This window comes from Macrobrachium nipponense, chromosome 21 (genome assembly GCF_015104395.2).
Source record: "Macrobrachium nipponense isolate FS-2020 chromosome 21, ASM1510439v2, whole genome shotgun sequence".
In the NCBI taxonomy this organism is placed as follows: Eukaryota; Metazoa; Arthropoda; class Malacostraca; order Decapoda; family Palaemonidae; genus Macrobrachium; species Macrobrachium nipponense.
Genome location: NC_087212.1, coordinates 77,440,010 through 77,466,455, shown reverse-complemented (window position 1 = coordinate 77,466,455; position 26,446 = coordinate 77,440,010). Strand labels below are relative to the sequence as shown.

Below are 26,446 nucleotides of genomic sequence, written 5' to 3'. Positions count from 1 at the left end.
CACTTCGGGTACGTCCACGCTACAGTACACTCGTCGTCAACAAACGTGGGTAGCATATAGCACTGACTTAACAAAGAAGTTGATGACTCATAGATAGTTCTAACTATACTCCGTTTTTTTCCATCTGTCCATCCGCCTGTGGTGTTTTCGCATGGTAACACTGCGTCGCAGGCTGTAAATAGTTACGCTGTGTAAGTTTTAGGTAAATAAAAGAATATCTGGGTGTACATTTGCAACTGAAAAGTGTTTTAATAATTTACTGTATGCGAATTACACCGTTAAGATTCGAAATATATTATTTAAAGCCCGGGACACAGTGTTACCATGCGCAAACACCACAGGCGGATGGACAGATGGAAAAAAACAGGGTATAGTTAGAACTATCTATGAGAGAGAATTTTGGAGACGTTTTATACGACTATCAAGTATTGGCCAAAGGTTTGTCTCCACTCATCACTTACGGTTGTCAACTTATTTTCAAACGGACTGCGATGACAGAGAAAAGCCGCCGTTGTATATTTGTCATGTGGATGCAAGGTCGCGCACCCTCAGTATCCTATACAGTTAGGATTTCCAGAAACCCAACTAATCCCCCTGCTTAGCTCTTCCAGGGAATTCCTTATTCCTGCATCTTCCAAATTCATTCTTTAACACGGCACAAACAACAATTTGAATCAGTCATTGAGTTCAAGAAGGGGGGACACTTTTAATTCGGCGTTTCGAGTTAGGACCAAGAAATAATACAATGAACATTTTATTAACAAAGAAGTGGCGCAGTTGACATGTAACTCCCACCTATCTATAATGCATAGACAGACGAGTGGCGGCTCTCAACATCTTTTGCATACATAAGAAGATCGAGGGACTACCAACAATGATGGACTGCTCATTGCATCTTGCCGACTTTCTCACACAATAATCAACAAGATCAATTCTTTTTGTCTGTGAAAAGTGAGCTATTACATTTCTAAGTTACTATACTATTTATACGAAGCAATTCATTATCGATCCCTGAAAACTAGGCTCTCTCATAAAAGAACAGAACAGAATTCAATATTAGTCTAAAAATATCAAAACTTTCCTGCAATCTACTTCATAAGTCTCTGGAATGGAAATAACATGAGATATTGATAAAACACAGCACTCACAAGTATATAATCACTACTTTTCAAGAACATCACATTAATTAACTTTACTGATCGAATTTACCTCTAGCATACATTACCCCCACCGACTGTATACTTTATCTTAAATATATATATATATATATATATATATATATATATATATATATATATATAGATATAATAATATCACATCACCGTGATTCATATAAATCATTCGAGCTACAAATGTCCTTTAATATCTAATTCGCTTTACCTCGGAATTGATATACCTATATCAATTCCGAGGTCGAGCGAATTAGATTTTAAAGGACATTTGTAGCTCGAATGATTTATATGAATCACGGTGATGTGATAATTATTCATAACAAGGCTATGTGGGTCAAAACGTTCGAATTGGCTAACATGGTTGAGGGGGTTTCATATCGATTCTAATTACGAAAAACACCGAGTTCAACGGTGATTCGTAAATGGTCAGAATCGATATAAACTTAGCCTCTCTGTTGGCCGACTTGATAATGTCACTGGCCGTCCTGATTCATTCCCGTCCACTGGACGGTGGTTCGGATCCCATGAGGGGACGAAATTATTATCAACTAAAAATTCCCTTCTTTCGGAACATATATGAAAATATATCAATTCCGAGGTAGAGCGAATTAGATATTAAAGGACATTTATAGCTCGAAATATATATATATATATATATATATATATATATATATATATATATATATATATATATATATTATACTTATTACATTAATAATCATATACCTGTATTTACATATAGGCTATATCCTTTGTAACAAATATAATCCCCATCTCAAAAGTTTAACTATAAATTTGTGAAGCTAGACTGATTTTTGCCTTCGGAAATGCATACTTATACAAAAGTGGTGTTTTGGAAGTCCCTCGGGGCCAGTTGCTGTTGTAAGAAACGAACATGGCATTAATTGTTCAAAAAAACTGCTACTGCATTAAATGAATAAATGATAATTATTAAAGCCGAAGAATATTTACAATTACTACATCAGGTGCTATCAAAAGGAAACCCAGATCATTTGCCTTTCGAGTGGTATCAATACGTTGTCGGTATAATAGCCGAAAAACATACTATTTTGCCACTAAGGAATCTTAACTAGCGGGCAACCGTAGGCCGGCATTGTTTAAACCGTAATATCATCGTTATTATTATCGTAGAAGAAAAGAGCCTATTTAGAATCCTCGTGAAAAGTTCTATCAGCATAAGGTTTTCTTTTTTTTCTCTACAACTAACATTACAGAAATTAGCATGGCTGGATATCCTGAACTAAATGATACCGGAGAAAAACCATCCCCTGTAACATCTGCATATATGGTCCGACTATGGCGAATATACATATATACATAGTCCAGCCGTCAAATTTATACATGTACAAATGACAATATATATATATATATATCCTTAAATTACAGTAGAGAGGTGGGTGAAACTGGGGACTTGGAACAAGTAATTTCGTAGTTTATTCTACATTTTCAAGTCCGCAGTGAATATAATAGAAGCTGACAGACCTTCATATACAAAAACAGAAAGGGGGGCGAGGTTACAGTTAGTTATTCTGGGCGGTGTCTTCTTTAAGCAAAAGGGATAAGGAAAGAGGATTAAATTATTGATAAAATAAGAGATTCATTATGTTACCTTCCATATTTTTTGGAACCTTGTAAAAATAAAGCAAAAAAGACATGTTACGATCCAACCAGTGTTAACGAACCTAAAAATTTTCTCTGTGAACCATTTCATCCTAATTTCATTCCTGCTCTATACCCATTTTAAAAACAATTGATATTAACTTAAAATATTATTATATAATAATATTTTAACTCAAAATATTATTATATAATAATATTTTGAGATATAAACTAATTGAGAACACCCCACCAAATTAAACAAAAAATACATCCTTGTAAAGAATGTAATAAGATTTATATTGGTCAAACATCAAAGGAACTAGAGGAGAGATGCTCTCAGCACAAATCTACCATATCAAGAGGTTTAACAAATACGTAATGGCATTGTGGATCATTGGCTTAAGACAGGCCAAGTTATTAACTGGGATAATTCCTCGATAATCTGAAGGGTCGAAGATCACCGCAAAAGGAATCTGTTGGAGTCAATTTTTATCGAAGCCACGTCAACAAGGAATTTAATCTCCATCCTGGATTATAGCTTGATCCTCTTTCCTTGTCTCTTTTGCTTAAGAACACGCCGCCCAGATTAACATACCATAACCCCGCCCCCCCTTTCTGTTTTGTATATGAAGGTCTGTTAACTTCTCTTATATTCATTATGAACTTGAAAATGTAGAATAAACCATGCAAGTACTTGTTCCAAGTCAACAGTTTTTCACTCACCTTTCTCCCGTGGATTTAAGGATATTCTCAAGCATGTGTTCCTTCATGCTGCATTGAGAGCTATATATATATATATATATATATATATATATATATATATATATATATATATATATATATATATATGACAGAGAGAAAGAGAGAGAGAGAGAGAGAGAGAGAGAGAATGTAAAAGGCTTCATCTTACATTATAGCCGAAGGTGACAGTGTCCTCCGCTGCCTGGTAATAAGCAGAGGCGAAGTTGGCCAGAGTAGAGAAGCTGAGATGGCCGACGAGAGACTGAGCCCAATTCCAAGGGAGCAAGACCCATGACTCATCCACTTCATCGGCGGTCGTGGTCATGTCCTTTTCAGTGACCTCATGGCAGTCAACACCGCCACCATTGCCGGTTTCGGCCATTGAAACCGCCCTTTGTTTGCATTCACACACAAAAATCCTCACGTCAACAGGAATGGCAGCCTTTTCTCAATGCTGTCTTCCACATAATCTCAGCTTGACAAGTTTCACTCAGAAGTTGTTGCACTCTACTGTTTTCAAATCTCACTTTTACGGAGCTATAATTAGCCTTAGAAAAATCTATAACACAAAAGACGAATTCGAATTATTACCTTTTAACTGGTCACTCCTATACCAAATGACTACCCCGCTGAAGCTGCTTAAACACGCTGCAAGCCAACACACACACACACACACACACACACTTAGCCCAACTTCCATCAATTTGTTTTGGCACCTTTTATATCAACCTTATACCAGTATTGCAAAAATGTTACTGATGTCCCACTCGACAGCGATAATGAAACTTGTCACTCCATTCAACTCGTTTTCTTTCTTTCAGTAATTGTGTCCAAAAAGACATGATTTAACGTTATACGTGAATTCGATGAGGTGACAACGAAAAACTTACTTTTCCCGCGTTAATGCAACAACATATATATTGGGTAATAGGTATCGCGTCCTAAATACAGGTGTTCGCATCATATGGCGTAAGCAGCTAAATACTCTTTTTCACATAGCAACAAGTCTTCAACCATTTTAAGGAAAAGGGACTAATTGGGATTTATATATAGTACGTTTAATGTAAGCCTACAAGAAAACCACTGATCTAATAAGATGTATTCGTATCATATCTCTTTACAGCGTTCAGACTGCAAAATTGGTAATAAGGAGGGAAGACGCGTTGTGGATTTTTTTCTTAACTATTAATAGGCCGATTTCCCAGACTGACGGTTATACTCGAGAAAATAAAGACAGATCACTGTAACATCCACCACACTTCACTGACTAATCGTGGATGAATTCTCAATACATAAATATTGCCACACCTGCAGATGCCGTCCCTATGCTCTTCGTCACAGCAGGAATACGGAAGTATAGGAAATACATGGTTGCAACGTGTGTGTGTATATATATGTGTGTGTGGTATATATATTATATATATATATATATATATATATATATATATATATATATATATAGTTTTATGGGCATTTTTATCTTCATACCTATCATTTACCTTATAAATATTTGCACTTACCTGAAGAAAGAAGCAATAATTGGCCCAAAAAAACTGCGTAGTGTTGTATACCCACATGCCGCACCAAACACACACACACCAGACACACATTATGTATATATAACTGACTATATTATATACACACACACGTATACACACAATATATATATATATAAATATATATATAATATATATATATATATATATATATATATATATATATATATATATATATATATATATATATATATATTGCATCATACCACATTTTTATTTCCTAAGAACTACAGTTGCGCATTTACGAAGTAACCTTTTACATTAAAAATGTGCATGAAATCCATAGAGTGGGCGCCCACACCGAACGTCTTCCCCCAACTCACACACCACGTTCTAACCCTATGACAGGCACTGCATACGAGTAGGAGCCGAAGCTTCTTAAGATGCATAAGAGAACAAGCTTTGCCTGGTTCGGCTGACAGTCGCGGGCCCTACCTACATCGTCAGAGGCTATACTCTACTCCTTTAACGGGTCTTTACGACAAAGCTTGAACTATGTATAACTGAAAAAGATCTTGAGTAGTTCTTCTATTCAACAGACACCGCTCAATGGTGCAAATGGGGTCGTGGGAAACGAAGAAGAAAAAAAAGTAATCTCCGCTGACTAACCAAACACAACCTTGAACTTGAGCAAAATGGAAACGGTCGCGTGGGAGCATACAGAACATTGCATCCTCTGGGTCTTTCATGGCAGTTTTAAATATTAATGCAGTGCATTCCTTTCTCATGTATACTTATATATATATATATAATATATAATATATATATATATATATATATATATTATATAATATACATATATAATATATATTATTATGATAATATATATATATATATATCTATATATATATAATGGGACCGTTATGGCCCTTGGCTGGGGCTTATAGCTTTAAATCCTTAAAAACTGGAGGCAATTAAAATCAACAAATAAAAATTCTCGACATCCAAGGTTTAAATGTACATTTCACGTGAACAAAAATACTTCAGAAGAATCCACACGTCGCAAGTTAGAGTTCAGGTTATTAACAGTAAATATACACCAGTCAACCTATTCACGATTTAGAAGGCATTCATCAACGCAGCCAAACACTATCTGTTTGAGAATGATTAGGGCATTCGTAATGAGAACCCCAATCGACTTCCACAAGTATCGAGAATAATAACACCTGCAAATTTAGTTTTACACTTCCTGCTCTTTACAGTTCTCGTAAATAAAACATGTCACTTGGTTTTCCAAAGCTACGATCGCTCTTAACTGCGGTAGCTACATTATCAAATTTCTTCACAAGATTTTGTACATAGTACACTGAATCCAACCTACATATAGACACCACAAGAGTCAAGACCCTAGTCAGTTCTCGCTTATCAACACTACCAGCCACGGGAGCGAAAACTTGAGTTGCCAGCTATTGTTTTTTGCATGTTTCCGGAAATTTAAGCAGTAAATGATTTTCTTGGTGATCAAAAGTTTTATTTTCATAGCGTCCGCAGATCTGTTTATAAACACACGAAGAAACAGACTTTCTTCAAGCCATACCACTGAGAAAAGAATACATTATGTGGTTCACTCTTAGCAAGGTAGCCACCTACCCCGAGTAGGTACACTCACGTGATCAGAAATTTGTTTCCAAATTAGAGATGTGCATACCACAGCCGATAAGAACAACTTCAAAACCAACAAAATACACATTGATAACAACTAACAGTTTATCGTCATAACTTTTCTTCAAAGTTCTTAAACAAACAATTCAATGATTAGACAATTTTCCTAGTACCTAAAGCAAAGCTGCTGAATTTTTTGTGTGAATAATTTATGAAATTGCGAACACCAAGTATATATAATCATTAAAGTGACCGGAGGGAACATTGGAAAACTATGCAATGTATATCAGTTCTCATCCTTGAGAGCCGCACGATGCCATGGGCTGAAAAGGTGGTTGGTAAGCCTGACTTAGATGACTCCCAAAACCATCGCACACCCGGTGCCGGACCATAAGTAACAAAACTGCTCTATACAAAAGTAAGCTTCTGTCATTCATATTCAAATAGGTCATACAATACAACGAAATCCATACGTAAGCTGAAGCATGGTACCTGCTACGTCCGCATAACCTGCAATGAATTCATAGTCAATACACAACTGCATTCATGAACATTGTTTTAGCCGCGATTGCAGTTTTCACTTTCCTTCTATGCAGAAGATAACTAGGTAAGAGCGATGAAATCACACACACACACACATATACGTATATTTATAGCTAAACATATAAATATATAATATAGATATGTAATATATATACTATATATATATATATATATATATATATATATATATATATATATATATATATATAATGTGTGTGTGTGTGTGTGTGTGTCTCAGTGTGCACGCGCGTTTGCATACACTGCACAGCATGTTAATCTTAATATCCAATTATTGTCGAATCAAAGATTTGAGCCTAATCTGAACAAATACCCAAGTGGTCCACGTCCAATCCCCATTAGCGCTTTCAAACTCCCGGTACCTATTTGTTCTTAATTGCACCTAAATATTCTACTTTTATCATGCATGTTCCCGTCTACTCCCACAGCAATAAATTGTTTGGAAAAGAATATAATTTTATCTTGATGTTATTTAATCCAAATTAAATGGCTACACGTGAAAATCACGAATGAAAGAAACGCTGCTTCTGCCACGAGATATCCTTTATCACTCTTGTGTTCTCTCGGGGCGCCTCTCAAGAATAACGAGCGCTGTGGCGGAGCGAAAGTCAATTCTTATTTCCTCGCGATATATCTGTGACTTACAACGCTGAGGAAATGTTTTCAACAAACGTCGAAAGCGATCGCTCCATCACCTTCTCTCGTAGTACTGGGCCTCAGTTATTCTCTCTGCCTCCCATACTACTGTAATCCACTGAAGCCGCACACTGGAAATGCATTATGAATGCCATGCCTCTGTCTCTTCATTCATGCCTCATTAAATAAGAGCGTGTTGCAACTACTAATCATTCTACGCAAAATGGAATCCGAGATCCGGCACCGCAAGCATGAAACGGGACATAGCGAACTCAACCGAAGACAGACAGAGTCTTTTAGCATCTTGTCATCAAGATGGACCAAGCAGACAAGAGCATTTATTAATTCTAATATTTATAAAACCGTTATTAAAAATATAAGACACAAACATATAAAAATAATAATAATAATTATAATATAGGAGATCAACATGGAGCAGACACCCTGCTGTCGACCCCCAAATATAAGGATGACGGACACCACACCAAGATTACGGGCTACTCGGTGAGCAAGAGCCCGTGCTGACACAAGGTCAGCTTAATCAAAAACAACAACACACCAAGAGCAGTCCACCCTCAGCTTCCTAGCCTAGAGGATGTCTGGCAGCTCCAGACGAAAGTTCGCTTCGAGAGAGAGAGAGAAAATCGCTAATGACTTTGATGACTATGGTATCATAGTTTATCTGCACAATTCAAATATATAAATCGATTTTGACACTGTATTTGATCATGACCTCTATAGGCGCTCTACTAGCCTGTTTAAGTTTAAAGCAGGGAAAAAGCCGCTATTCGGAAAATAGAGAAGAATCTCTACAAGTGTAACGCTGCTGAAGTAGCCATTACTTTTAATTAAATAATAATAATAATATTTGTTAAGAAATTCACAGTCTCGTGAAAACAAATTGTTAAAAAAATCCACAATTATAAATTTATATATATTTCTATGTAAAAAAAAAAAGACTTTCGAACGCCTGAACGGTGTTCCTCATTAGTGTAGACGTTAAAATGTAAATGGAGAGGGTAGTTTTTAGATGCTCCTCAGGAGGAAACTACCCTCTCTATTTACATTTTAACGTTACACTGATGAAGAACACCCTTCAGGTGTTCGAAAGTCTTTGTTTTTTACATAGAAATATATTTCTATTATAAATGTGGATTTTTAATAATAATAATAATAATAATAATAATAATAATAATAATAATAATAACAGCGTGACCTTCAAGGACGAGAAGCGTATTGAAGGAAACCTATGGCAGGAACGCATTTCGCCACCAACCAATGAAAACTCAGCGAGCGGTTGACCCCCTGCTGACCTACCAATGATAATAATAATAATAATAATAATAATAATAATAATAATAATAATAATAATAATAATAATAATAATAATAATAATTAATTACCCATCCAAAGCATCCATTAACATGAAGCGATCTAAATAACCATTTGTGTGTCATATTCCACACGTTAGCAATGACGACAGAGATACATTACAATGAAGCTGTGAAATAATTACATATTCAACAGCTCTATTCTTATCAAGGTCTAATTATTAGGTCATAAGCACCAGAAAGTTCTCTCTAACACATACGAAATAAAAGAGAGAGGATCAACTTTGTGTCCTTCACTGCATTTATCATTCACACCTATAAGTGCCGATCAACGCAGAAATGATTCGCTTATCTATTGGTCCTTTACCTATTTTCGTATAGTTGGGAGACTACTTTCAAATGCATAAAACCGAATAACTATACACTTATCAAAATAACACTGGATGCCTTGTACCTGGGGGTTAGTAGATTTTTATGGGGTGGAGGTGGTAAGATTATATATATATATATATATATATATATATATATATATATATATATATATAGATATATATATATATAATCTTACCACCTCCTCCCCATAAAAATCACACATATTACTATGTATATCTGTGTGTGTGTGAATAATTTATATATATATTTTATTTATATATATATATATATATATATATATTTATATATATATATATATATTATACACACACACAGATATACATAGTATATATATATATATATATATATATATATATATATATATATATATTATGCATGTGTACGAGCGGAAATGCATGTATAAACACATCTTCCGATATTCTCGTTGGCAGATGAAAAACAACAGTAATGGAGGAAGGGCGAGAAGAAATTGAAGGTGATTTGCCTAGGCGGCAATCTTATCGAAATGCATTAAATGAGCAGATGATGGGAATCGATAATCACAGGCAACGGGTCAAGTGGTGGGACTGGTCTGTGATTACGTTGTCGTTTGCTATTGATTTTGTAATCTCGAGAACCTCCACTGATTGGTGTCATGCTGATAGCTTAGGTGCTATGATGAAGATGCTGGCACTTGTTCATTATGATTAGATCAAAGATACTGTAGTGTAAACAAAGACACTCGAGTATCTTTGGTTTAGATGCACTTCTCTCTCTGTCTCTCTCTCTCCTCTCCCTCTCTCTTCTCTTTTTTCCTCCTTTCCCTTCTCTCTCTCTCTCTCTCTCTCTCTCTATATATATATATATATATACATATACATATGTATGTATATGTATATATATATATATATATATATATATATTATATATATTATATATATATATATAGATATCCTCACGTGAAAATGAAAGAAGGAGGTACCAAGACTTTCAACTTTTATTCAAACAAAGTCATCTTCAGGGTACTCACGGGACCATTGTGGAACTGCAAGAGATATATATATATATATATATATATATATATATATATATATATATATATATATATATATATATATATATATATATATATATTATATATATATATATAATATATATATATATATATTATAATCATTATCAGCCGTTGCTAGTCCACTGCAGGACAAAGGCCTCAGACATGTCCTTCCATTCCCGTCAGTATAAGGTTTTTCTGTGCCAGTCGATACCCGCAAATTTTCTTAGCTCGCCAATCCATCGTCTTCTCTTCCTTCCCCTGCTTCGTTTGCAATCTCTTGGGACCCACTGTTATTATTTTTTTCCATCTATTATCTGACATTCTCAGTATTTATTCCTACCCCGTCCATTTCTTTTTTCGTACTTGTTAAAATATCCTCTACTTTAATTTGCTCTCATATCCATGTTGCTCTTTTTCTGTCTCTTAGTGTTACTCCCTTCATTATTCTTTCCATAGCTCTTTGAGTTGTAACTAGCTTATGTTCTAAGGCTTTAGTAAGGCTCCAAGTTTCTGATGCTAAAGTTAATACTGGTAGGACCATCTGATTAAATACTTTTCTTTTTAGAGAAAGTGGCATTTTACTTTTCACAATCTCATCTTGTTTACCAAAAGCTCTCCATCCCATGCTTATCCTTCTTTTAATTTCGGTCTCATGTCTTGGGGGGAAACGCTGTCTGTCCTAGATACGTATATCATGTCTAGAGGTTCGTCCATAACCCTTATTTGTTGTCTGCGTTTTTATTGAACATTATCTTAGTTTTTACTCATATTCCTTTTCATTCCTACATTTCTGCTTTCTCTGTTCAAATCTTCTATCATCTTGTGTAATTCCTCCCCTGATTCACTGAGCAGAATTATGTCATCTGCAGATCTTAAGTCGTTAAGGTATTCCCCATTAATGTTAATTCCTACATTTTCCCAATCTAAATTCTTAATAACTTCTAGGCACGCAGTGAATAATTTAGGAGATGGGGGTCTCCCTGTCTAACTCCTTTCTCAATCAGAAATTTCCCAATGTCTTTATGTAGTTTTAGGACTGCTGTACTACCCATATAGATATATTTAAAGGCCTGTCCACACGACCGGGCCTGATCGGCGGACCTCCCCTCTAAAGGCCTGTCCACACGACCGGGCCTGATCGGCGTGCTCCAGGGTTGACGGGCAAATTCTGGCGGACTTAACCGTGAATGTTGTCCACACGGGTGAGGCGATGGAGAGGTGGGCGTGTCCGACGATGCCAGTAGTGTGTTCAGTGCGGTACGATAAACATGGTGCCTACCGCAAAGAAGGAGATAGTGTAGCATGATAATTGCTTTGTGTGTGATGAAAAAGAAGAGATTATGGTGCAAAGAATGGCTCAGTAAAAGAAATGTATATGGTTCACGTACGTCTGCCAGGGTCGAAGCTCAAGCCATCGGGCACCACCAAGGTCTAAAGAATAGTATTCTTTAGACCTTGGGGCACCACCATGGTGATTTTGCTACAAGACCTATCGGGCAATTTGACGGTTTGCCCGTCAAGTGTGCCCGTTAGAGGGGAAGTCCGCCGATCAGGCCCGATCGTGTGGACAGGTCATAACGGGCACACTTGGCGGGCAAACCGTCAAATTGCCCGATGGGTCTAGTAGCAAAATCACCATGGTGGTGCCCGATGGCTTGAGCTTCGACCCTGGCAGATGTACGTTAACCATAAACATTTCTTTTACCGACCCATTCTTTGCACCATATTCTCTTCTTTTTCATCACACACAAAGCAATTATCATGCTACACAATATCTTCTTTGCGGTAGGTACCATGCTTATCGTACCGCACTGAACACACTACTGGCATCGTCGGGCACGCCCACCTCTCCATCGCCTCACCTGTGTGGACAACATTCATGGGTAAGTAAGCCCGCCAGAATTTGCCCGTCAACTTCGGAGCACGCCGATCAAGCCCGCTCGTGTGGACAGGCCTTAAGTGTTCTTACATAAGATTAATCTATTCCTTGCTTTTGAAGGGCTTTCATTACTGCTGAAGTTTTGACAGAACCAAAAGCTTTCTCATAAGTCTACAAATGCCATACATAATGGTTTGTCATACTCTGTTGATTTTTCCTTTAGCTGGTTAATTACATAGATATGGTCAGTTGTTGAATACCCACTTCTACAACCTGTCTGCTCTCTTGATCGATTAAAATCTAGCTGTCTTTTTATTCGGCCTAATATGACCTTTGTACATATTTTATACATTACTGAGAGTAAACTTATTGGGCCGTAATTTTTCAGGTTTGTTGTCTCTCCCTTTTTGTGAATTAATATAATGATAAAGTTTTTCCAAGCTCTAAACAAAGAGCATCCTTGCAAACATTTTGTGTAAAGTTCAGCGAGTTTTACTATTATGAAACCTCCTCCATCTATTTTAAATCAATTGTTAGGCCATCTTTTCCTGCTGCTTTGTTTCTTTTCATGCCTTTTAATGCTCTCTTTACTTATCCTACTGTTACTTTTGGTACCGGTTCAGGTGTTTCATTAATTCTATTGACAAAAGTTATTTCCTATATCACTATTGTACAGCATTGTATAGAAATCCTAGGCAATTTTTATCACTCCAGCTCTTTTGTTGATAAAGTTCTATTTTCATCCTTTAAAGCAAATATCTGTTGGCGCCATGTTGGATCCAAGTCTTCTTTTCATCAACTTGATGCTTCTTCCCTTTAGTGTTTCCTCAGTTTTAGTTTGTGTTTACGAATATCTTGGGTTTTTAATTTTATTGTTTTGGATAGTTTTGCTAGTTCTATTTCATCTTCCTTGGATTTTACCCTCATTTCCAATAGTTTCTTTATTAATTTTTTGGTATTTTCTGATAGTTTTCCATGATCTTGTTTAGGAACTTTTCCACCTATCTCTTGTGCTGATTCCAATACAAATTTTGTTGTCAAGTTACTCTGCATCTCTTCTTTACTTGCTTCCATTTCATCCTGCAGCTGGGAGTACCTATTTTGTTTTGCTAAACTAAACTCGTCAGAGTTTTCTCTTATTACAGAAGTGTTTATTTTCTTTCTTAAAATTAGTTTTTCTCTTTCATTCCCTAGATCTAGACAAATCTTACTTCTCACCATCTACGGTATCTTGATTTGAACTTGTTTAACACTGTTGCATCTTTAACTAAATTAACTTCTTACTGAGAATGAAATCTATTCCGTTTTTCGTTTCTCCTTTTGGGCTTCTCCATGTCCATTTTCTATGTTCCTTTTTATAAAAAAAAAATGTGTTCATGATTTTTAGATTGCTTCTTTCAGCAAATTCTACAAGCATGTCTCCTCCGTCATTTCTTGTGCCTACTCCGAATTTACCTACAGGTGCTTCTCCTCTCTTCTTTTGACCTACTTTAGAACTGAAATCACCCAAAACAAATGTAAACCGAGTCTTATGTTTTTTCAAAGATATCTCCAGATCTTCATAAAAAAATTTCTATTTCTTCTGTATGGGATGTTGTTGGTGCATACGTTTGGTTGATCTTCAGTTTAAACTTCTTATTTAGTTTCATAAACAACCATGCAATTCTATCACTGACACTATAAAATTCTTCTCTGTTACCTGCAAGATTTTTATCAATAAGAAAACCCACTCCATTTCCTTTGTTCCTTTCATGTCCTCTGAAGCAAATTATATGACCCTCTTTTACCTCTATATAAGATTCCCCAGTTCTTCTAATTTCACTCAATCCTATTATATCCCAATTCATTTCTGTCACGGATGAAGCAGCAGCTTGTTGAGTGTGTAAATATATATATATATATATATATATATATATATATATATATATATATATATATATATATATATATGTATATACAAAGTTTGTCTTTCGGACAGTGAAATGCTGCGTTTATGAAGAGAATTTGCAGCAAACGAACATACGTCATTTTCAGGTCCCCAAAATCTCCGAAGGAATGTGCAAGAGGGAAGAGGAGCGTTCCTTTCACAAAACTTGTTCTTTTTCTAATGTGACAACAATCTTCACTGACACGATTACTCTCGAGCTTCCAGGAGAGGTCGAATCTCATTAACACAAACAGAAAGAGACAGGAAAAATCTGACAGTCAAATACCACCATTTTTTTTTCCCAGGGATATATATCTCCCTAGATCGAAATTTTCCCTTTCCAACCAGAGGAGGAGGAGGAGGAGGAGGAGGAGGAGGAGGAGGAGGAGGAGGAATACAAACGATGAAAATAATCGCAGCAGCGAAAACTAGAGAAAGAAGAAAACAAAGACTAACAACAATCTTCTCCGGGGGTTCTATGAAGATCACTGTATACTTTCCACATACCAATATCTCGCACATAATACGGACATCCCGGAGGCATATTCCTGAACTGTAACCGAATGACGGAAACGGAGAGTAATCTCGTCTGTTTCACACACTCAAATAACTTAAAAAAAAAAAAAAAAAAAAAAAAAAAAAAAAACACTTTCTTGGAACTAACCTAACCTAACCTTATCTAGAGGCATGGCCAAAAAAAAGTGAGGCTGATGCAATACTAGTCTGCATCTCGGGACTTTGCATCCGGACTGATAATCACTTTGTTATTCTTCTTATTGAGCAAGTGAGATTTGAAGTGTATTGAACCCACATTGCAATGGTTCGTTAAAATATTTTTTTTATTGGTTCCCTGGAAGAGTCTTCCAATAAAGTCTCGATGATTACCTCCTTCATCTGAAATCTGGACATAATAAAATATATTTAACTAATAGTTGAGGAGGAGGAGTGTTATGAAACGCACATTTTCTATCTTCTTATAGAATGATATGAAAATCAAAGGGCGTTCGTAGTGGAAAATAACCCGAGCCTTGTTTGAAATTAAAGCTTTGCCGAAAATGGTTGTGTCTACCCACTCTTGATACAGAAGCTGCAATTATAAGCCCTACTTCAATAATACCAAATCTTGGACTCGATGCCTGGCTTCAACTGTGAAATACACTCTACCTGTGAACAGTCGCCTTTGACCACTACCACATGAAACTACTGCAGTCTACTTGGAGTTTACTACTCTAAGACCAACCACTTGTGGACAAAAATGTCAAAAAAACACATTTCTATATAAAGAATGAACAGGTCTTAAAAATCACCATTTTGAGAGAGGAGGAAGATTTAGCTGTATCAAAATAGATCTAGAAATGTATGAAAAACAGGGCGCGTCAAAGATATGGTTGAAGTATGCTCTTATTGGTATGCTTTTATAAATGGTGATTATTATTATTTTGTTTTTTGCGTGTCTCCCCGTTTGGCAGAATTCCCGCGCCCCGTAATGAAAATGTCAAGCGGAGAAACATTTTTAAGGCAGCTTTGAATGTTATCTTCAGTTTCTATGACTTCTTGCAAGAATGATTCGATTTATATGCGTTATATTCCACATATCTCTAACTCGTATTAATTTTCAAACTTTTTTAAAAGCAAATGCCATAATTCTGATAAGAGTTTAACTGATGCCGAGGAAAAGTAACAACGTCAGTTCGACTTTGATAACTTAATAATAATTCTGGGTAAAAAGAAAGCTTCCAGTTCCAGTCTTATCGCTTTATACAACTTTTTTTTTCTGTCCAACCGACCACCTTCAACCATGTCGAGCTAAGATTACATCTGTATTATTCTCAAGTCTCTTCAAAAACTGTTGTCAAAGAACGGTAGGGGCAAATTTGGAAAGTACAAATCAGATGCCATTTCCAATTACTGATCACTTTAAAAGAAAAGTCCTCGTTGGTCCTAACTTAATATGCTTACCCAAAATTTCAGCAAAGTGACTCATGTCCGTATTCCAAGATTAAGAGGCGCCATCTTTCCCCACTTCCTAATTGTCAACCAGTCCCCATCAACAGTCAGAATTTATGACTCGACTGCATGCCATGGGACTGAAGGCCGTCCTACGGCGCTTAGTTACGTCAAGCCAATACAGGGTAGCTTTGCCATACAAAGATAATTGAAAAAGTTTGTCTTCAAGCACAAAAGGAAGTTCTATTTAATATAAAGCCTTTGCTTACGCATACAAACACAAACGCAAGCACTATTACACGTGGATCAAATTCTTGAACAAGCGTACATTACAAGTAGACAGACGATTTGGAAATCTCAAGTCTCGGTAGGAAAAGAAGAGCGCAGGTTGGTAAGAACAGCCACATTTTATCTGCGATGCGTTTCGTTGTTTCTTCATAACGGCATTTTCAAGCATAAAAGATTATACAATCATTATTGGCTGATAAAGCTGAGTAAAGGTGATAACAACAGAGATAACTGATAAAATCTTCAAAATGATTTATAATAGTATTATAAACTACTTAGTGGGTAAAACAGAAATTGAACAGTTTACTTTATAAATTAATTTGTGAATAATTTATATTAAAAGCAATGGATAAGACGAATTGTCAACGTTAAAATATGGTTTTCTAAAAAATATTTCTATCGACTCGAGAGATTCTCAATATTGATCCTTCATTAAAAGTTCCATGAACACTAAAATTTTCTAATCATCTACTACCTCCTTATGCTGTAAAGTCGGTGATCTGGCTGGCTTGGCCAGCAAGTAACTAGCACGAGGAGAAATGCCATAATGTTCGGAAGATCTTGTCCGACTGACTGACCTCTTTGACTGGCCAATATAATATATATTCATAGGATGCGCTACAGGCGCCACACTTGTAAAAATAGGTGATGCCAGACAAAAGATTGAACGTAGTTTATCCTAATGTTTTAACAACACTTGAATAGTACGATTGTTGGTCAATATTAACTTGGGGTTAATGTGGGGAAAACTATACTTGAACATTATTTTTAGTTCTCTTGTAACGTATTTAGAATATGGATCACTGATATACGGCAGTTTAAAATATAGTCAGTTTATCAACCTTTGGTGTATCTATTTACGAAATTGTTTTATTTCTTTACATTTTATGTTATTAGGATAAGAACTGAATTGAATATAGATTGTTTAAGCTGAAGGCCAAGCACTGAAACGAAATTGACAGAAAAAAGTTTGAAAGGTGTAACAGGAGGAAAACCTCGCAGTTGCACTGTGAATCAATTGTTAGGGGAGGGTGGAAAGTGTTATGGGAGAAGGAGAATAAGAAAGGAGGTACGGTAAAAGGAACAAAAGGGGTTGCAGCTACGGGCCGAAGGCACGTTGCTAAGAACCTAAGTAATGCCTACTGTGCACCACATGAGTTGCACTAACGTCACTAGCCCCCTATGGAGGTTATCAAGATAAGCATTATTTCTGAAATAGTTAAAAAAAAAAAGAATGTAGCACTTTGGAAATCCATCCAAGACCGGTAAAAGTGGAGACTTTCTGAAAATGATAAAACTTTAGAGCGACTTCCAGTTTGCAGTAGTTTTGTTAATGTTTACATCTAAAAAGTTCAGAATACTATTTTCTCCACGTTCCACGGTAGACTGAAAACAAGGGTGTTTACTATTTAAGTCATCGTGGAACTGCTGTACGTGACTTAAGCTGCATGAAAATCAAAAAGGTGTCTTCAACATGCCAATTATAATTGGCTTGTCAGCCAATTGACATTATATCATCTGTTCACTCTTAGAATACTGTGACGTCTCTTTTAGGCTTGAAAGTGTCGTTATGAAGGAACGACGACACGTGTCGCAAATAATATGTGGAAGTTCCTAACCTGAGCTGCTCCTCTTTTCCTACTGAAACTGAAATGCACCATTGACTCATAAAAGATCGAAATTCCAGCCAATTTACCAGTGGAAACAATAAGCGCTCCTTATAAAATGATCTCCAGGTCACTTACCAAAAGACCTCCGCAATTTTCTCTGCATATAATATATATATATATATATATATATATATATATATATATATATATATATATATATGTGTGTGTGTGTGTGTGTGTGTTTTCCAGTCCTTCACCCACTGCCTTATGAAACATGCGGCAAACGCTATCACCGGACATGTTAATTCTTATTGTAAACAAACGTGTCCTTAGAAACAAACATACATACATACGCACACTATACACACGCTAAGTACACCTATGCCCCATGAAAAGGATATCGCCAGAAGCCAACCTATAGCCTTGTTGAAGCGAGTTTGATCGCTACCCCATGGCCGTTCAAAGGGCTTATATGGCGCCGTCGGTCCCTTCATTCCCAGGTAGTCCTCTATCCAGTACAAATCAAACAAAAAACTGCTGCTTCCCCGTTGCTTAGATGGCCACCGGTATTGTGAACTAAAGTTACTGCAACGACGGCAACACATGATCATACAGACCTAATCCCATGCCTCCTCTCCTTGAAGGGAATGCATCTGGAAACTATCTTTTTGTATCTTACAGCAAGTGTTTCGGGATGGCTATGAACCTCAAGTCCTTTTCCCGACCAGTAACATTCGACTCTCTAACAGGCGCCAATTTCATTGTTCGGTCAACAAGGTCATCGACGTAATTTCAGGGAACCTACTGGAACAGAGCAAGATTCTCGCTGCCGAAGTATTTACGTGTGAAGCCCGAGCATGGAATGCATAAAACACTCGTCGAGATTACTTGGGCACTGTAAGTCACCGCTGATATAAAATAAAGCCATTCACCAATCATGTCTGCTATCGAACATGGCTCATTAAAAGCTGCATGAAGAGGCTGTCTTCAATGACGAAATAACGGGGGCTCCCAATCAATAAATCAACTTTCGATCTGCTATCGTTATACCCTAGACAATTAGTGGGAAGACTTCCAAAATCATTATATCGATATTGTACAATAAGAGTCAAAATACTTTAAAACAATATATTTGATTTAAATGCGGAAAGATTTCATGCGACAGAACAGAAAATTTGCTAGACAACTAATCGTCTTATTTAAAATATAATTCACTCTCTTTTCATATCCAGCAAAACAATACAAGGTAGACTATCTATCTATCTATCTATCTATCTATCTATCTATCTATCTATCTATATATATATAATATATATATATATACGTAGAGAGAGTCATACAAACACACGGACCAAAAGGTGCTTTGGAACTGAACCACTCATCCATCATGTGACCACAGGGAGATCAATCACTTTATTTGAGTGGAAGAGAGAAAGGCTTATGGCAATAAATCATTGAAAACTTTCGAAGGAAGGAAGGAGAGAGAGAGAGAGAGAGAGAGAGAGAGAGAGAGAGAGAGAGAGAGAGAGAGAGAGAGAGAGATCCAAGCCTACAAACCTGGAGGTGTTTTCTTCGGAGATGAACCTCTTTATTTAAGAATGACAAAGGTTCAGTTCAGCAACAATATTTAGCATATTTTACGAGAGAGAGAGAGAGAGAGAGAGAGAGAGAGAGAGAGAGAGAGAGAGAATCGAAGGTCATCGTCATCCGATATTGATGAGAGTAGAAGCAAAAGTGAGATATTGATCTCTACTTCGCGACCTCTACGAGACTAGGGACTGGGTACGAAAGACAATCCAGCATTTCCTTCCGATCCCTTCAGCAAAATCATTGCGATGCGATACTACACTGTACAACGTCAATGAATTTCCCAAACTTGCCAAGTGAAAATTTTCGATGTTGCAATACCATCATTGCAGTAAGGAATGACAAAGATGTTGTGTTGACAGAATCACTTTTAAAAGAGATACAAATTTCGTTCTGCTGGTTGGAATGAGACTTGAAACAAGCTCATCTCAAATGTAGGTGCTTTATGAGATCAAGTTACAATATAACGGGGAGAATGCGTGGAAGTACTGTGAACACCAGAACTCGGAGAAGGGAGGCGGCGTACTGCAGGCATTAGATTCGAATGTGTTCGGTTGCCACTTATCAACAGTATACATGTGAGGCAAGAATACAGTTGCCAATTATCAATATACAATGATAAATGCATGCAGGAGAGAAAACGATATACAATGACAAAAACATGTTACATGAAGATTATAGTATCCACACATTCCAATCGCCCAACCTTCCTCATAAAAAAAAGAACAATAACATTTCATATCCCTTTGCTAGTTCCATAGTGCAAAACCGTCGGTTACATTTTTTTATTTGTTTATTTTCTTAAATGAAATCCGTAAGCAAAATGCCGAGTGGAAATACTAACATAATCCTATGGTGACGAATGCAATAGTACTCGCAATCTATCTACTATTCATTAGATTTCTCCTGGTTCTGGATTCGTATAATAATAATAAATAATAATAAATAATAATTAATAATAATAAATAATAATAATAATAATAATAATAATAATAATGTATAAATCTTGATGTCTATCCATAATTTATTTTTGTATATAATACAGCAAGTGAAATTTAGGCAGACTGTTTGTATAACGGTGCAATTGCAAACTTACTTAAATGCTGGTTTTATTTATGGAAATATAATAATAATAAATAATAATAATAATTAATTAATCAATTAATAATTAATAAATAATAATTTAATAATAATAATAATAATAATAATAATAATAATAATTACGGGGATCGGGAAAATGGGAGAATTTCTGTTATCATTACGCTAATCTGTGGTCTGTATAAATGTGAACTTGGGGCACATTTATACTACATGTGCCCGCAGTGTCCATTTCATTGCAAATCGTGAGCATATTCAAAACGGAGTTTGAAGAGCACAGACAACTACAAAAACGCAGATCAACCGTCGGGAAGGTCCAACTTACAGAAGGGGAAGGAGTTCAAAATAAAAAGTGATTAATTGGGAATGGTCAGGTTGTTATGACAGTCGGCATCAAGCGCCATTACCATCGAGCAGAAAGTTGCTATGGAGGCCGCCCTTCGACTACAGTGACCCTGGCTTGGTCGATCGCTAAGTCAGTATCCTCTACCCAACCGTTTCGACGTTTATATTAAAACCAATATCAGCATCTATGATATATTAGAAACAGAAATATTCGTTTACTCAGAAATCTGAGGCAGAGTTGGTGCAACACACACGCGACCATATATACACACACATACACACATGCAGCATACATTCTCCAGAAATTTGTGAATATACTGAAGCAATAAATAGATGGTACATATAGAATGCTTTAAAATTGTTCCAACATGCGTTATTGCTCATCGCCTTTGATTTAAACTTCAAAAAGGGTTCAATCCATATATATAGAGATATCCTCTCTACATCTATGGTTCAATCCTTCGACGGAGAGCGCCATGAAGTAATAACACTAAATGCATCATGTATGTCACATTTACCAGCGATCTCTCATTGCAAACAAAGCCAATGTTTGAGTGATCGAGATGCCTTCAATGTCAGGCCAGCCTTTTCTAAGAAGAGTGGTTAAGCGGGAAAGACCAATATACCAATTAAGCGCGCCCTTTTTCCAATTAACATTTCTTCTATTAAACTGCTATCGAAAACCAATAGAACATTTTGCGGTCGATGTTCTGAGCAGCTCCGCCGACCCGCTTCCTGCCTCCCTCCGACAAACGTGCTTCTGCTTCCTCCTCATCCCTATCCCCACCCCCACCCCTCCTTCTCTCTCTCTCTTTCTCAACTGCTCATCTGCTCCTTGGCTTTTCTTTAACCCCACATCATCCAGATTCTCTACTTATTCACATTTCTGCTGTTACAGGGAACATCTCCACAAAATGCCTTTCTCTGCTCCCACCACATCGTTTCATGTCTCTTCCACATTCTTTACTACTTAAAAGAAACATTCTCTCTCTGTATTATTCAACTAAGGTGGACTGAATCCTGTTGTTGTGACTACAGACCAAGGACCATCACACTGAGGCTGTTGACAAGTACGCTTAGGCAATATTTGTGGAGACAGGCAATTGCCATGAGACATCCAAAGCCACGTTAGGCGGAACCGCTACCTTATTAGTGACGAGACAAATGAAGACAGTTAAGGAGGTCGCTGTAGCGTCTGTCGAGACAGATTTGCAATCATCTCCATCAGCCTTTGACTACGTACCCTTCCAGAAGGTAGTGGAGCTGCAACCTAGCAAGAGAGGATTACAGGCTGTGTGTCTTACCAAAGGTGACTAATCTCATTCTATCCATTAACCGAATCTTTCCAAACGGATGGTTTAATCTCATGCCCAGGAGCTTGGGAACATTGATGGGAGTCTGCAACCACACACAAGCTCGGCAGCGAAATTACGAGAAAATAACTATACTCTGTTTTTTTCCATCTGTCCATCCACCTGTGTGTTTGCACATGGTAACACTGCAACCCGGGCTTTAAATAATAGCCTACTTCGAAAATTAATGGTGTAATTCACATACAGTAAATTATCAAAACACTTTTCAGTTGCAAATGTACACCCAGATATCCTTTTATTTACTTAAACTTACACATAGCGTAACTATTTAAAGCCCGGGGCGCAGTGTTACCATGCGCGAACACCACAGCTGGATGGACAGATGGAAAAAAACAGAGCATAGGTACTGACTGGGTACTGGGAGACGGGAGAAAGACGAAAACACCGTGACAAACTAGCGGCTGTCTTCCCCATAATTTGGTTCAAATTAACAAGAACTGTTTTAACACATGAATACTTAATTTTCATCATTATCATTACCGGATCTCCAAAAGATGCTGGTTAACAGCAAATAATATTTTCAATTTTGTACTCGAATTATTAATAACCAAAGTTATTAGGTTCAGGAGTTAGAAATTACAAATGGCATTAGTAAAACAGCTATGGAATTTTATTAATGTTTCACTAACCACTTTATCAAATGTGATAACTCGAAATAATGTCTAGATAATGAAGCTTGTCAAAATGATCATCAATGCATAGGAACGTAAATAACAGGCAGGCAAGCAATCTTGGTCAGTTAACGTAGCTCCAATTTCCCGGAGAGAGAGAGAGAGAGAGAGAGAGAGAGAGAGAGAGAGAGAGAGAGAGAGAGAGAGAGAGAGTTATAAGGATTAGGATGTCTCAAAGACTTTTTAGTCCATCCGAGGAGACATCATCGTCTGCACGCTTACCTCTAGGAGCAGGTTTTAATGTTCATTCACAGTGTCCTAATGATTTTGTCTATCTTTCTTTTAAACTCTTCCACACTGTTGCTGCTTACACCACCTTGTGGCAGTTTATTCCACGTGTCACATATCTTGTATGTAAAGAAGTTCCCACGATGGGATGTATTGTATCTCTTCAGCTCAAGTTTCCATCCATTGTTTCTTGTCTAGTTTTCATTTAACGTGAAGAGGTTACTGTCTAATTTTGCTATGCCTTTCAGTATTTTGAATGTTTCTATTAGTGTCCTCGCAATTGCCGTGCTTCTAAACCATACATGTTCAGGCTCTCTAGTTGTCTTTGGTAACCTATTTGCCTGATGCATGGAATTAACTTTGTGGCTCTTGCTTGTATGCTTTCTAATCTATTTATGTCCTTTCTTAGTGTTGCTTAGTGTTGATGACCAAAACTGTACTGCATATTAAGAGGCATTTGCCATCTATTTGACCACTCTCCTATTTTCTTTAGATCACTTCTTAAACATTCTACTGTCTCTGGGTTGGCTGCATTTACACCTAGTTTGGTGTCGTCTGCAAATTTACCTATCCTGTTAGTTAATCCTACAACAATGTCAATAATATTTATCAAAAACAAGAGCGGGCCAAGGACAGAACCCTGAAGAATTCCTCGTCACATCTCTGATTCTTCACCGTTATTATGACTCTCTGTTTTCTATTAGTTACCCAGTCTTCGATCCAGTCTGCTGTTTCTCCTATAATTCCCAATCACTGAAAAGACTCTCAAAATCAATTGATCAGTTGATCAGGTCATCTCTTTTCATTTCCAATCGTCCAAGTGTGCAGGACTGACCACACCGCTATCACGAGATATATAACGTTATCGGCTTTGCTATGCACATACGTGTCGAATATACAAATATGTATATATAAATACGTATAATATATCTGAGGCTAGCCACAATGACGCCCTGCTTTCGGGACGGGAAGTAACGTCGCTCTGTCGGGACTTGCCGTTGCAACCTCCTTTTGTATTACTGCTCTATTTGACGGTACGAGGAAACTACTATCCAGTATTCTCATATGCTTGCTAACCTGTGTGTATATACTGTGCAAGTGTGTATATATATATATATATATATATATATATATATATATATATATATATATATATATATATATAAGGCCCATTAAAACACTATGGTTTAAAGCTAAGGACTATATTTCAGTGGACTCACTTCCACCCTTCTCAAGTAGTGAATGACAGAAGTTACATTTGTGAAATATATAGAGGGAAACGTGCCCTTAGGTGATGCCTGGGGTCACCGCTAATCCGACGTTGGTTTCGTTAATTGTCTTAATCCGCTTCATCATTGCCATGGAAGATATTGTCTATATGGTCAGAGTCCCAGGGTCCACTGGAAAGGTTGATCTTATTATCTTGTTTTTTTATCAGTAAAGATTCTACCATCTTACATTTGTATCGACAGCTGCTCTTGTATAAAATTCGAGATGAGTTCCAATGTTATTTATAGGATGGAAAATTGCCAACCTATGTTGTCCATATCTAACTGAGCACTTATGTTGAGTTAATCTTCCCAAGAGAAAAACCATAGTATGGCTTTTCACAATCCCTGCAGGGGATCTTATAAACTCCTGACTTTAGAAACTGGTTTCTGCTGAATGTTAATTAAGGACTTCCCAAAAGTATTTGGATAAGTGAAGATGAAAGGGTTGGCTTGGCCTAAGGTTTGTGTGAGCTCTCGTAAATTATCGACGTGGATACCTAAGGGCACATCTCCCACTATATATTTCACAATGTAACTTGTTCTGTCATCCATTAGGAAGTGAGACCACCGAAATATAGTCCTTAGCTTTAAACCAGTGTGTTAATGGGCCTTTTATACTTGAGACATATCCTGTTTTCACAGATGAATTTATTTACATATACATATGTGTATATATATATATATATAGTACACACACACACACACACACATATATATATATATATATATATATATATATATATAATTTTTTTAATGAGGTCATCTCTTCTTCCAATTGACATAATGTTAGGAAGCCCAGAAGAAAGTAAATGCTCTTATTTTTTCATTCATAATAAAAGTACTGGCAAATTTCCCCCTTGCTCTCACTCACCACTTCCTTTAACTAAGGGGTTAATCCTTTAATCTCCTTCAGTTTGTTTGACAGCTGGTGGTTTGTTTTCGGAGATTAACCGGCTGGAAGAGATGTGCCAGAGGATGGGAAACCCTCTTTGCAGGGACGCCTGCGTACCATCTCTGAAGGCACAAAAGATCGGAACACCAGACAAACACCTATAGAACTTTTCCCACGCTTCTTGAATGCAGTGCAACCTTGGCAACATCGGACTCCTTGCTCCCTCTTAGCTATCCCCTTGAGAAGGTGGCTGTTTGCTAGCAATGTGATCTTGCTGTGCATTAACGTGTCCCTCCCCTGCCAGCACCCTTGAGGAAGATGACAACAACTTCTACAGAAAGCAATGTGCAAATTCCAAGGTTATTAGCAGTCAGTCCCATCACACATTTTCGACTTATTTTCTTTCCCACTTATCGAGCGAGTCCTGTATTGTGTTATAATTGTGTATTGTTGTGGGCCTTCAGCCAAGAGAGTTTCCCAGTGATAAGTAACACACTTTATTTCTTTGTGAGATAAGAATTGTTAACTACCTTCTGTACATTCCCCTTGATCCTTGACCACATGTCTAGTGCAATCAGTTCAACTCCCCATCGTTTTTATTGCAGACTGCGGTAGTGCAGCTATGGACATTGGACTCTCATCTCATGCGCTCCAGTGGAAATCCTCCCCATCATTTTCTTTG

At 36.9% G+C, this 26,446-nt stretch overlaps 1 protein-coding gene across 14 annotated transcripts in view; it reads right to left on the bottom strand.

Annotated features, from left to right (window-relative positions):
* Positions 1-26,446, bottom strand: part of LOC135198187 (oxidation resistance protein 1-like) — a 1,642,352-nt gene that overhangs the window by 315,148 nt on the left and 1,300,758 nt on the right. The window lies entirely within an intron of this gene.